Source organism: Carcharhinus amblyrhynchos, chromosome 1 (assembly GCF_965287045.1).
Source record: "Carcharhinus amblyrhynchos chromosome 1, sCarAmb.v2.hapA, whole genome shotgun sequence".
In the NCBI taxonomy this organism is placed as follows: domain Eukaryota; kingdom Metazoa; phylum Chordata; class Chondrichthyes; order Carcharhiniformes; family Carcharhinidae; genus Carcharhinus; species Carcharhinus amblyrhynchos.
The window spans coordinates 128324331-128338755 of record NC_137324.1 but is presented as its reverse complement, the minus strand read 5'-3'; positions in this window follow the sequence as shown (position 1 = coordinate 128338755).

The window sequence follows — 14425 nt, the reverse complement described above, 5'->3', positions numbered from 1 at the left end:
TTAAAAATATCCCTTGAAAGTTTCAACATACAGAAATCTATCGATCTGAGTCTTGAACAAGCTCAACAACTGAGCTTCCACAGCCCTTTGAATCTTTGAACTTCACAAAGATTCACCAACCTCTGAAGAAATTCCTCCTATCTCAGTTGTAAATAATCTACCCCCTACTCTGTTCCTCGGCTCTAGACCTTCCAGCCATTGGAGAAATCCTCTACTTTTTCCACCTGCACCCACTCCATCCAGCCCAAAAAGAATATTCAATGTTTGAATAAGTTCACCTCTCATTCTTCTAAACTCCAGAGAATAAAGTTTATTTAATCATTCTTAATAGGGCAACCCCTCCATTCCCTTTACATATTCCCTTGATATCAAATATATCTTTTCTGAGGTAAAGAGACTAAAACTGCACACAAAACTTCATGTGTGGTCTCACCAAGACTCCATATAGTTGCAATGCGGGGGCTTTACTCCTATGCTCAAATCCTCTTGCAATAAAGGCAAACAAAATGTTTGTCTTAATTATTTGCTGTGCCTACATGTTAGCTTTCAGTGGTTCTTGGACAAGGACATCAAATCACTTTGAAATTCAATACATCCCAGCCTCACACCCCATTTAAGAAATACTCCGTATTTCTGTTAACTTTTACCACAAAGCAAAAAAAGAACATAGTAAAGGCAGTTTAAGGGAAAGGTTAATTCACTATTATATAGATGAGCATGTTCTAACATAATAAGTATATAAATCAATAACCTAACTAGAAAATAAAGTTTCTAATTACATACATTAATTACATGGGATTTTGACTGGGAATTTAAAAATCTGTTATTCAACAAAGCAGAAAGCTAATGGATTAAGATAACCTTCAAAAATGATATTTACTTCCATAAGTGAATCACAGGTTTAATAAGGTTACACCATACTGCATATTGCATACAGTTTCACTGTGTTGCATATCATTTCAGATTTTTTTAGTGCTGATATTACCCAATAGTCCATAATATGGGTCAGTGGTTTAGTACCCTTTATTGGTAATAGTATACATAAATGGAAGCACAATTAGAAGAGCAATAAATCAGTTATCAAACTATTTCTACAAAAATTAACAGAAATTATCTTCTTGCATGAGAGATAATTTGCATTTTAAATTAAAAAATTAGAAAGTTGTAACCTTTCCCCTTTGAGAACAGTCAGCAACAATTGAGCAAACTTTCTCTTGCAGGTAAAATGAATCATAAACTATACCTCGGGTTGGTGCAAAATGCAAATTGCTCCAGTCTGCAGGAGCTTGCTGTTTCAGAAAACAATCTGCATTATATTAACGGTGTATTATCAATTATTCATCTTAGTAAGACACAGGGAACTCCGAAGAAAATTATTTGTCTAATACAAACACCAAGGGAACAAACTGCATGTCAGGTCAAGTTCAGTTTGGCTGGGGAGAGCACTGTGCCATCAGTCACTTCTTGCTTGGCACAAGGATCCCCAGCAAGCGCAAAAAGTCCATGAGGGAAAACCAACTTGACAACCCAAGTTTTGTTACTTGTCAGGTAACAAAACCGGCACCATTCAAGTCTAGGCAGCAAATCTACTTGTCACTCTCCAACAAGAAGCACTAGCAGCACCCAACTTGCAGGGAAGGTCAGTTTTAAGGACTCTGGCTCCACAAAGTGTCTGAAAATATTCTGGAGTGTTTTTAGAAGTGTGATCGGTTCCTGGAACTGGCAGAGGCTGTTACATCTTCAGAGGGAGGCAGAGAAGTAGGTGACCAGTCTGTATTAAGACTACAACGGGTATGGAAGCGGCTGTCCCTCTGGATCTGCAGGATGATAGGGGGTTGGAGCAGAGATTGCAGAGAAGTTAATCTCTCATGCAGTGCCTGCAAGCAACGTGAAGCCAGATTGCTTCATGGCATTACAGGAGGCTGTCCTGGTAGACCAGCACTTCCATGAGCACACCTATCAGCATTCTCCTGCATGCCACCCCATCAAGATCCTCATCTGAGTCTTAGTGTTGGCTTCAACTCCTTTACCAAAATGGTGTCTTGTGCTAAGCTGTAGTAGACCAAGACCTCCATTTGTGTCTATCTCATTTTTCATACTTCTGCCCTCACCCTCAAAACGGCCTCCTTCTGCACTGACAGGATTCTATATCTTACCCCTTTATGTAACCTGCCTTTTGATCTCTCAGGCTCTGCTGCTTCAGCAACACCTGACTCCCTGCAAGGTTGCTGCTGGCTATGAAAGATGCCTTACTAGCTGATAAGTGGTACACTGTAATGATGTCATTTGCTTCATAATTAGGACAACCAGGGTGAAACCAGCCTCTCACTATCATTATTAATACAGGAAATTGATAAAAAAATCAAATACTTTGCTGATAAAATAATTTTGCAATGTAATTAATTCACATTGCTTTATTAATACATTGTGATGTTTATTCCTCCTTTGCTGTGAATCTAATTACAACACTGGTGAAAGTTTCAGCTGATATAGAATGTCTCCAGCAATGCCAACTATTGTAATCTACAGTACAATAGTGATGAGACTTCATTGACCATGAAGCACCTTGGCACTTCCAGAGGTCATATAAGACATCGCACAAGCTGTTTTATTCCCCCTTCCGATCAGAACAAAAATATCAACTAATAGAGGAATGGGATGAGGCAAAATGGGTGATTTAGTTTAATTCTGTGTTTTTCATAAGCAAAATTTTTTGTAACAAAATTTCAGATGAGCTAGTAACAACAGCAGTTGCACAAAATATTTTGGTGCTATAATCTATATTACAAAATACATTTTTAGTTTTTTTAACAGTAAATCTTGATATATTTAAGAGGACTCTATTAACTCTATAAAGTCTGATTAATACTGCAGAAAATGAGTTCATTGCCAAAAAGCAAACATTTTGATTGCAGTGTTAAGTCACAATGTGTGATTAACCCCAGTTAATATGACTGAAATTAATTAAAAAGACCAAAATTAGCTACTTTCAAGATAGATTTGGGTGCTGCAATCAGCTTTCAATAAAGTCATCCAATGGAATCTACCCAGTATTTCCTATTGGTCTTTACAGTACAATTGTCACAGAAATAGATTTTATGTATGGATTTTACTTTAATTTTTTATGGATTTTGTTTTAATTTTTTTTACCATTAAATTTTTATATGTTGTTTCTTTGATTTATAATTTATATCTATCAGTTTTATTCAGGGCTTGGTGCTCCTGAGAAACTCAACTAAGTTAAATGGCAGTGCATTTGCAAGTAGTAGGCAAATGCAGTATCATGAGATTGGATGTCACGCGATTATGCATAACGTGCATTGCTGGGTGATCAAATATCACTTGATTAAATCTTCAGGAGTCTGCCAAGATCAAAGTTGTCAGCTCAAGGCCTTGTATACGTTTAGGCCCTGGACCAGTGACAATGAAGATACAGGTTATCTGTCAGAAATAGATTGTGAAGAGGGCTTGAGAGATTCAGCCTAAAAATGGCAAGGGGAGAAACTTAGATTGAATCCAAGTTCAAAAAAACATGTTCAAGGAGAAATCTTCCCCAGAGTACTAAATAACAAATATGAGGAAGTTGCAGATATGTCAGCAATAATTTTCCAATGCTTATATATGGCAGTTTTATTACTGCACTAAATAATTCAGATGCCTGGACAAATGATTCAAAGGCATGTGTCCCATAACAGCAGAGGGAGAATTTAAATTCAATAAATCCGGAATAAAAAGTTGATATCAGTAATCACAGAACTACCAGATTGTCATAAAAACCTATTTGATTCACTGATTGTCCTATAATGAAGGAAATCTGGCATCCTCACCCAGCCTGATCTATATGTGAATCTAGACTTGGAGCGATGTAGTTGACTTGTATCTGTCCTGTCAAATGGCCTAGCAAGGCACGCAAGTTGTATCAAACTACTCTGAAAAAATCTAATAGGAATAAAACCAGACCTTGAAAGGTCCCTTCACTAACATCTAGAGTAAAACTAGGAGCACAGTCCCTCACACAAGTTAAGCAACAGCCTGACATAGTCATGCTCATAGGATCATACCTCACTGCCAATGTCCCAGACTCCTCCACCAACATCGCTAGGCACATCTGGGGGTGCAAGTGCACAAGTCCCTGAAGGTGTCGGAGCAGGTGCAGAATGTGATGAGGAAAGCGTATGGTATGTTAGCCTTCATAGGAAGAGGTATAGAATATAAGAGTAGGAGTCTGATGTTGCAGTTGTATAGAACGTTGGTTAGGCCTCACTTGGAGTACTGCGTCCAGTTCTGGTCGCCGTACTACCGGAAGGATGTAGAGATCCTGGAGAGAGTGCAGAGGAGATTTACCAGGATGTTGCCTGGTATGGAAGGGCTGTCTTACGAGGAAAGATTGAATGAACTTGGGCTGTTTTCCCTTGAGAGACGTCGGCTAAGGGGGGATCTAATAGAGGTTTATAAGATTATGAAGGAGATAGATAGAGTAAATGGTGGTAAGCTTTTTCCACTATTAGAAATGGATAGAACGAGGGGTCACGGGCTTAGGGTGAGGGGGGCTAGGTATAAGACAAATATTAGAGGGCAGTTTTTCACGCAAAGGATAGTGGGGGTGTGGAATGCACTGCTGAGTAAGGTGGTGGAAGCAGGCACGCTAGGGTTGTTTAAGAGTCACTTAGACAGCCACATGAGCGGGCTACATATAGGGGGATATAGTAGGCCTTACTAAACATTGTAGGCTTGGGAATACGTTTTGCCTCAGGGATGTTAGTCTTTGCCTGTTTAATAATGAATTTTTTTGTCTCCACAGGCATTTAAGTCCAGCAAGGGGCATGCATGCGGCAGGTTGTAGTGGGCTGCTCTTGGACGTTGCTTCGGGAGTTGCCTATTGCTTCATGTCGTTAGTGTGCTTAAACTGGACCATCTCAAGGGCAACATGACAGCTCAGAGACTATCTCTGTTACTGTGCGGACACATGGATTTGGGCCTGTGTCTGTGGGAGTTTGCACGTTCTCCCTGTGGTTGCGTGGGTTTCCTCCGGGTGCTCCGGTTTCCTCCCACATCCCCAAAGATGTGCTTTTAGGCTGATTGGGTACTAAATTGTCCCTAAATTGGACCTCCCTGATCCTCGCACATTAGGCGTAGACTAAAATCATGAATAGGTCACTGAGACAGTGGGACGGCGGCGCGGGCTTGTTGGGCCGAAGGGCCTGTTTCCCGTGCTGTGTTGTTCTTTGTTCTTTATCCCGACCCACTGGCTGGAAGACCCAAGCAAATATGGTGGCATTGTGGCATACAGTTGGGAGGGAGTGGCCCTGAGAGTCCTTAATATTTTCACTAGGTCCCATGAAGTCTCATGACATCAGGTCAAGCACAGGCCAAGGAAATCTCTGTTGATTGCCACATGCTGCCTTCTCTCAGCTGATGAATCCTTGCTTCACCATGTTGAACACCACATGAAGAAGCACTGATGGAAGTAGGGGCACAGAATATAGTCTGGGTGGGGGATTTCAATGTCCATCTTCAAGAAAGAGTGACATGGCAGCGCCAATGTTGACTGAGCTAACCAAGTCCTGAAGGAATTTCTAAAGGAATCGAATTGAAAAGCTGGGAAGCTTTCCTAAACCTGCATCAACACATGTCAGTGTACTGCCCACAGATGTGATCATTATATTTTAGAAAGGATATCGGGGCACTGGAAAGGAGGCAGAGATTTACAAGGATGACACCAGAATTGTATGGGTACATATATCAGCAAAGTATTGCTCCCCTTAATAACACCACAGCCAACACCAAAACAACCTGCAATTTCTGTTTTCCAAAATTATTCCATATTTTTGGAGATTCTGGAGAAGCTAGCCTCTGATTGGACAAGCTAAAACAGCACAAAATTTAAATTGTAATGATCAGGATGAACATGGATAGCAGAGCAGTGATGAGAAAGTGGCCTGTGAGAAGGAGCAAGTCAGGATGTTGTTTACAAGAGGGTGCAGGGATAACAGCATGTGTGAGAGAGGGATGAGTGTGCATGGGAGAGGGTGAGTGTGTGACACAGGGATGAGTTTGTTTGTGTGAGAGGGATGAATGTTTGTGTGAGAGAGGGATGTATATGTGAGAGAGGGATGAGTGTGTCTGACGGAGATGAGTACGTGTGTGAGACAGGAATGCGTGTGTGAGAGAGGAATGCATGTGTGAGAGAAGGATGTGTGTGTGAGAGATGGATGTGTGTGTGAGAGAGATGTTTGTGTATGAGAGAGAGAGATGTTTGTGTGAGAGAAAGGGATGACTGTGAGAGAGGGATGTGTGTGTGAAAGAGGAATGTTTGTGTGTGAGAGGCAGGGATGTTTGTATGTGAGAGAGGGATGAATGTGTGTGAGAAAGGGGATGAGTGTGTGTGAAAGAAGGATGTCTGTGTGTGAGAGGGCTAAGTTTGTGTGAGAGGGATGTGTGTGCAAGAGAGGGATGTGTGTGTGAGAGAGGGATGTGTGTGTGAGAGGGGTAAGTGTGTGTGCGTGTGTATGTGTGTATCTGTGTGTGACTGTATGTGTGAGTGTGTGTCTGTGTATGTGCATGTGTGTGTCTGTGTATGTGCATGTGTGTGTGTGTCTGTGTGTCTGTGTATGTGTGTGTCTGTGTATGTGCGTGTGTGTGTGTCTGTGTATGTGCATGTGTGTGTGTGTGTGTGTGTGTCTGTGTATGTGTGTGTATGCGTGTAATCTGAGACCCCAGCATTCCAGCAGCCCTCTTCCCATTAGAGCCGATGGAGCAGGAATACTGCCCCTAATAAAATGACAAAAAGGTAAGATCTGAGTGCATTTTCTTTTAGTGACAATATTTTAGTGAGAGTAAAGTTAGACATAGAAGAAATAGAAAAGACTTCTGTAAACTAGTTTTTTTTATGTTTATGCCTATTGCACAAAAACAACTTTTTTTGAGTGGTTTGGCTCTTCAATACAATGAGGAAGTTTCTCAGTGGCTCCTTCAGTATTCCTGGAAGGTCGAGAGGGGTGCATGGCTGGAAAAATTTGGAAAACCCCTGTTTTAACAGATATTGCAGCAAATATACAATTGTCCCCAAACCCCTCCAACCTCCTTTCCACTTCCCAGCCACCCACCTCTCCCAACCTCCTGAACTGCAGCACTGCAACAAATGAAATTAACTTAACAAAGTAGCTTCAAAATAGCAGAATGATTAGGCTCTGATTTTTTTTTAAAGCAGGTCTGTCAGGTCCTAACATTTGGTTATTCAGCGCATATGACAAGAACTCCACTTAGAATATTGAGTCGTCCAGTCCCTGTGCTTGGAACTGCCTGCACCCCCCCTCTTCAAGGCCCTGGTCAGAGCTGTTAGAGTGGTTCACTGATGCGCTCCGGTAGCTTTACAACACGGCTCATGAACATCCTCATCCTAAATGATGTTAGAGGCGGAGGCCATTAGTGTGTCAAACAAGGATGAAGCATTTGCAACCATCTTCAGCCTAGTGGCCTGATAAATCCCTACAGTGCAGAAGAAGGCCATTCAGCCTATTGAGTCTGCACCAACTCTCCAACAGAGTATCTTACCCAGGCCCACACTCCCCACTCTATCCCCGCAACCTGTTGCATTTACCCCAATCCTCCCCCTAACACTGGGGACACTAAAGAGCAATTTAACATGGCAACCTGCACACCTTTGAACTGTGGGAGGAAACTGGAGCACCCAGAGAAAACCCACGCAGACAAAGGGAGAATGTGCAAACTCCATACAGTCGCCCAAGGTTGGAATTGAACCTGGGTCCCTGGCATTGTGAGACAGCAGTGCTAACCACTGTGCCACCATGCTGCCCCCTTCCTCAGGTCTCCAAGATCACAGATGCCAGATTTAAGCCAATTTGATGCACTTCATGCGATGTCAAGGTGCAGCTGAGCACACAGGACACAAACAGCATCCCAGCTGAAATGCTGAAGAATCGCGCTCCAGACCTAGCTGCAACCCAGACAAGCTGTTCTACTAGACATTGTCATCTACCCAACAATGTGGAAAATTGCCCAGGTATATGCTTTCCATAAAAACAGGACAAATAAAGTCTAACCAATTATCACTTCATCAATCAACTCTTAATCATCAGCAAATTCATCAAAGGCTTATTATTGACAATTCTTACTGCTATCAAGGGACACTTGCTCAGCAACAATTTACTTAGCAGAGGTCACATAATGGTAATCTTCCTGGGATTGTGCTCTGAAACTATGTGCTCAAATCCCAACATAGTAGAGAATTCAAATTTACTGAAGCTCCCTGAAGATGAATGTTATACCAGATTCTGACTGAAATAGGTATGAAGCTTTTAGTTGATGGTTTATTTCCAAAGGGAATATACAGTCTCAACGTTTACTATCCACTGACGTTATTTTTTACTTCTTTTTATTTTCTTTACTTCTTTTTACAACCTATCAGTTATGGATTTAAACCAAAATCCAAATGTTGTGTCACATGTTTTATTATTGCATTAATAAACATCTGTTACATGTCAATGTGTTTTTTATTACATTTATTAATTATTCTGATCACTAAAATAAAAAATCTGCTCAGCAATGAGATTAGGTTTTGCCAGGATTACTCAGATTCATTGCAGCTTTGGTTCAAACATGGGCAGAAGAGCAGAATTCCAGAGGTGAGGAGAGAGTGACTGCCTTCGATACCAAGGCAGCATTTCACCAAATGTGCTGTTATGATCCCATCAGGATCCCTAAATTAAAATAACCAAATTCACTGAAACAACTCCCAAATGAAGAAGTACCAATAAGATTTCACTTTTTGTAACTTTTACTTCAACATGAATTAGAAACAACATAAATATAAACGAATAAATCACAGTCAGGACAAACTATAAATTGCACAGGGAATAGCTGATAAAACAGAGACTGTCTCACTGATTTATTAAGCAGTCTGCTTCACCTGGAGGACCCACAGTTCTTCCAAGAAGAATTCCAGTCCCTTTTCTTCAAGGGCTGAGCTGCATTTCTGCAGATAGCAGTTTCCATGCAAATTGCAGTTTCCATCTGCAATTTTCCTTTCAGGAAAGACTTCTTCCCAAGTTGTTCTCAGCTCTTCTCTCCAGCTTTTCTCCTTTCTGCCTCTCTTTCTGCCTGAGTACCACATTGTTGCTATATTTTAACTTGCATCCCTTTCGTACTGCTTCTAGATCAAGGCTTACCACATCACACAGACAAGTATTTCCTGTGATCTATAAGTGATTTCTGATCTGCTTGCTATTAAAAAAAAATTCTTAAAGGTACTTTTCAAATCTTTTTTTAAAAATTGCAGATTCACCAAACATTATTAACTAATTACCAATTTTCTATAAAAATTGTTACTGCTTCTGGATGAAAGGCTATTGTAAGTTACTTTTTCTGGGTCGAAAGCCATAACAACGGCATGAAGGAGAGCTGGTAAAGTTGAAGTCAGGTGAATTAGGTGAAAACTGTCCACTAGCTAGAAACGTATCAAGCAAAAGAGAAGATGGTTGTTGGAGACCAGTCATCTCAGCCGCAGGACATCACTGTAGAAGCCCCAAAGGGTAGGGTTCAAAGGCCAATCAACTTCATTGACCTTTCTTCATCCTAATGCCAGAAGTGGGGCTATTCACTGATGACTGTGCAATGTGCAATTCAGTACCAGTCAGAATCCCCAGATACTGATCATCTATGCACGCATACTGAAAGCATTCAGGATTGGACTGAAAAGCAACATTTACACTGCACAAGTGTCAAACAATGATCATCTCCACCAAGAAAAAACCTAACTATCTCCCATTGACAATCAACATCATTATCATCCCTGAATCATCCACTATCAACATCTTGGAGGTTACCATTGACCAGAAGCCCAGCTGGAACAGCCGCATAAATACCGTGGCTACAAGAGCAGGTCAGAGACTGGGAATTCTGCAAAGATTAACTCCACTCCTGACTCACCAAAGCCTGTCCATCACCAACAGTACTTTCCAAACCCATGACCTTCACTACTTAGAAGGACAGCATCACCTGCAAGTTCCCTCCAAGTCACACACCATGCTGACTTGGAAATATCTGTTTCTCTAACATTGCTGGATCAAAATCCTGGACTTGCACCATATGGGCTGAAGCAGCTCAAGAAGGTTATACACCATCACCTTCTTAAGAACAATTAGGAAAGGGCAATAAATGTTGGCCACACCAGCAACACCCACAATACATGAATAAAGAAAAACAATATTGTGGTAAGGCCTTAGAACTAGGGGTTATTTGGAGGAGGAAAGGGGCGTGCTATCATGGGAGCTGTGGATCCCAGAGTTCTCAATGGGGAAAACTGGAGGTCTCAGTTGGGGAATTTAGGGATGAGAACTCTAGGCTTAGGAGGAGAAGATCAGGGATTTGGGAGAAGTTCAGAGAAGTTCAGGGACATATGGAATGGTAAGTTTGTGCCTTCATTGGTGGGGCAGGGGAATGGAAACCTCAAGTCAGAAGATGTTTTTGGAGCTTGGGGCTTGGAAAGGGAATTGGAGACCTGGAAGGGGAAGTGGGGAGCTTAGGAAGGGCCAGACTGCATGAAGAGTGATGAGGGAGGTTGGGGGGCTGGAAAATAGATCAGGTACCCAGAGAAGGGCAACACTGGTGCTCTGGGAAATAGTTAGGAGGTTTGTGGGCTGTCACAGATCTTGGGAGTATTCAGAGGCCTGGGAAATAGATCAACAGTCTGGAGGGTAAGGATTGATAAGGAGTTTGAAAGCCTTGCCAAGGGGGTTTTGGAGGTCTTGAGTCTTGTGGGGGTTTTAGAGGCCTCAAAGAGAATTGAGCCCTGGGGAAGAGGTCAGAGACCTGGGAAAAAGCATGGGAGCCCTGGATGATTGAGGGGTTACTAGGATGGAACCCTGGTTGGGAAGGTTGGGTGGGGTTTGCTCAAGTAGATATGCTGAACTCAGGAGGTAGGTATAAATACACACTATTCCTGGATCTACCATGCTGTCACCTAAGAACAAGAGCTAAAATTGGACGGGTTAATGACAATGAAGCTCACATCCAGCTGCCTCAATTAAGCCTGGAAATAAAGGGTTGGAGAAGGTTTGGATTGGAAACCTACTTGTTAAGATTTTAACCCCTGTCCAAACCAAACCTATCAGTTTGTTTTAGCTTACCCCAAATAAGGACAACTTGAATTCAATCTGGGAAATCTTGCATCATCCACCTTGGAACTGAAAATGGCAAATTGGAAATATATTGGAAACAGACTGCAAGCTATGTAGCTGCAAAGGAATTTAGATATAAGTGTACACAAATCACTAAGAGATAAAACAAAATTAATCCAAATGGCTAAAGGAATGTTGCTTTTATCTAAAGGGCTTTGGAATTGAAAAGTGAGGAAGTAATGTTTCAGTTGTATAAAATTGGTGCACAGTTAAACATGAAGCAAGGGAAGGATTAAAAATAAAGATTTACTTGTCTATGCAACAATGCACATGGCATTTGAAACAAAATGAGGGAAGTAGAGGGAATAAATCTCTACAGGAACCAGATGCACTCAAGATAAGTGAAACATGGCTGCATAAGGAATAGGACTGGCATTATATGTTGCGGGATATAGTGTATTTAGAAAAGAGTCACTATCCTGAATCACACACACACACACACACACACACACACACACACACATATTCTGAATCACCCACTGGGAACATTGTGCAGCCAACAGGTATAACCAGCTGAAATGAGAAAGCTCATAGATTTTCAAACTGGGATTAACTAGGATTCCCGAACATTAAGGAACCCACAAGATGATTTTGATGGGTCCCAGACATCAATAAATGTCTCATTTTTTCTATATTTGTTGACTTACTGGCATGTTGCATTGGCACTAGAGTCAATAACTAGAAGACACAGATTTAAGACGATTGTCAGAACATCCAGAGGTGGTGAGGATACACGTTAAAGATATTAATATTATCTTTATCTACCATTATTATCTATCGGATATTAAAGATAGAAGGATGGTAGGAGTTGACGGCCTGAATGTGATTACTGTCACTAGAGAGGTAGTGCTTGATAGACTAGCAGGACTGATGGTGGACAAGTCCCCAGGACCGGATGGAATGCATCCCAGGGTTCTGAAGGAAATGGCAGAAGTGATAGTAGATGCCTTCGTGATTATTTACCAAACTTCGCCGGATTCCGGGGAAGTGCCGGAAGATTGGAAAACGGCTAATGTTACGCCGCTGTTTAAAAAAGGTAGCAGGCAAAAGGCAGGGAATTATAGGCCGGTTAGTTTAACGTCTGTAGTTGGAAAAATGCTTGAATCTGTCATCAAAGAAGAAATAGCGAGGCACCTAGAAAAGAATGGTTTGATAGAGCAGACAAAGCACGGATTCGTTAAGGGGAAGTCGTGTTTGACGAATTTATTGGATTTCTATGAGGATGTGACTAGTGCGGTAGACAGAGGGGAACCGGTGAATGTGGTGTTTCTCGATTTTCAAAAGGTGCCGCACAAAAGGTTGCTTCAGAAGGTTAGGGGGCATGGAGTTGGGGGTAAGGTGTTGGCATGGATAGTGGATTGGTTGTCTAATAGGAGGCAGAGAGTTGGTATCAATGGGTGCTATTCTGATTGGCGGTTGGTGACAAGTGGAGTGCCGCAGGGGTCGGTGCTGGGCCCTCAGCTATTTACCATTTATATAGATGATCTGGAGGAGGGGGCTGAGTGTAGGGTGTCAAAATTTGCTGATGACACAAAGATGAGTGGAAAAGCAAATTGTGCGGAGGGTGTGGAAAGTCTGCGGAGGGATCTGGATAGGCTGAGCGAGTGGGTGAGGACCTGGCAGATGGAGTACAATGTTAGCAAGTGTGAGGTTATCCACTTTGGCAGAAATAATAGTGGGAGGGATTACTATTTAAAGGCTGCAGCATGCTACGGTGCAGAGGGACCTGGGGGTCCTTGTGCATGAGTCACAAAAACCCAGTCTGCAGGTGCAGCATGTGATCAAGAAGGCGAATGGGATGCTGGCCTTTATAGCGAGGGGGATAGAATATAAAAGCAGGGAAGTCTTGCTGCAACTGTACAGGGCACTGGTGAAGCCGCAGCTGGAGTACTGTGTGCAGTTTTGGTCGCAGCACTTGCGCAAGGATATTTTAGCCTTGGAGGGAGTGCAGAGGAGGTTCACTAGGCTGATACCGGAGATGAGGGGGTTAGACTATGAAGAGAGGCTAAATAGACTGGGTCTGTACTCGTTGGAGGGGGGATCTTATAGAGACGTATAAGATAATGAAAGGGATGGATAGGGTAGAGGTAGAGAGATTCTTCCCACTCAGGAAGGACAGCAGGACTAGAGGGCACAGTCTCAAGATAAGGGGGTGGGGGGCAGTTTAGAACAGAGTTGAGGAGGAACTTCTTCACTCAAAGGGTGGTGAATCTCTGGAATTCTCTGCCAATTGAAGTGGTGGAGGCTACCTCACTAAATATATTTAAGTCACGGGTAGATAGGTTTTTGACAGACAAGGGAATTAAGGGTTATGGGGAGAAAGCGGGAAAGTGGAACTGAGCCACTTCAGATCAGCCATGATCTTATTGAATGGCGGGGCAGGCTCGAAGGGCTAGATGGCCTACTCCTGCTCCTATTTCTTGTGTTCTTATGTTTTACACGGCGAGTCATTGCAATCTGGAATGCACTATCTAAAAGGACAATGTTCAGTAGTGACATTTAAAAGAGAATGGAGAAATCCTTCAAGGAAATAAGTTTACAGGACTGTGAAGCAAGAGCAGGGGATTGGGATAAATTGGATGGTTCTTCCAGCATTGACATGATTAGCTAAATGATTTCCTTCTGTGCTGTATATTCTGTGATAGGGAAGGATGAATGAGAGATGGAGTCACTGTGCAAATTAGGGATAGCACAATAGCATTGGAAAAAAGGCACAACTAACTTTTCAGCCATACTAAACTGAGAGGCATAGTCAGTACAGAGGAGAACTGCACCAAGATACAGAAAGACATGAATAACCTTGCAGAATGGGCATGTAATTGGTAAATGGCTTTCTGTATCAATAAATGTACAGATGAGCTGGCACATGTTGGTGGGAGGAATAAGGACACCACATACTTCTTCCAAGTAAGTTAATATTAGCATCAGAAGGGACTGCAATGCAGATTCAATAAAATTGTACCAGGATTTAATGATAAAACTTACGAAGAAGATTGTATAAACTAATCTTTCATATTTCCTTGAGTTTAGAGGGTTGAGTAACCATCCAATTGAAGTGGATGAAATGATAAAACATTTGATAAAGTCAATGCAAAATGACCCAAGCCAGGAATCAAACCCAGTCCCTGGCACTGTCAGGTAGCTATGCTAACCACTGTGCCACTGTGGGAACAAAGGTGAGCAAATGAAGTTTAGGTGGAGGTCAGACATTTTCTCAATAAGCTGAA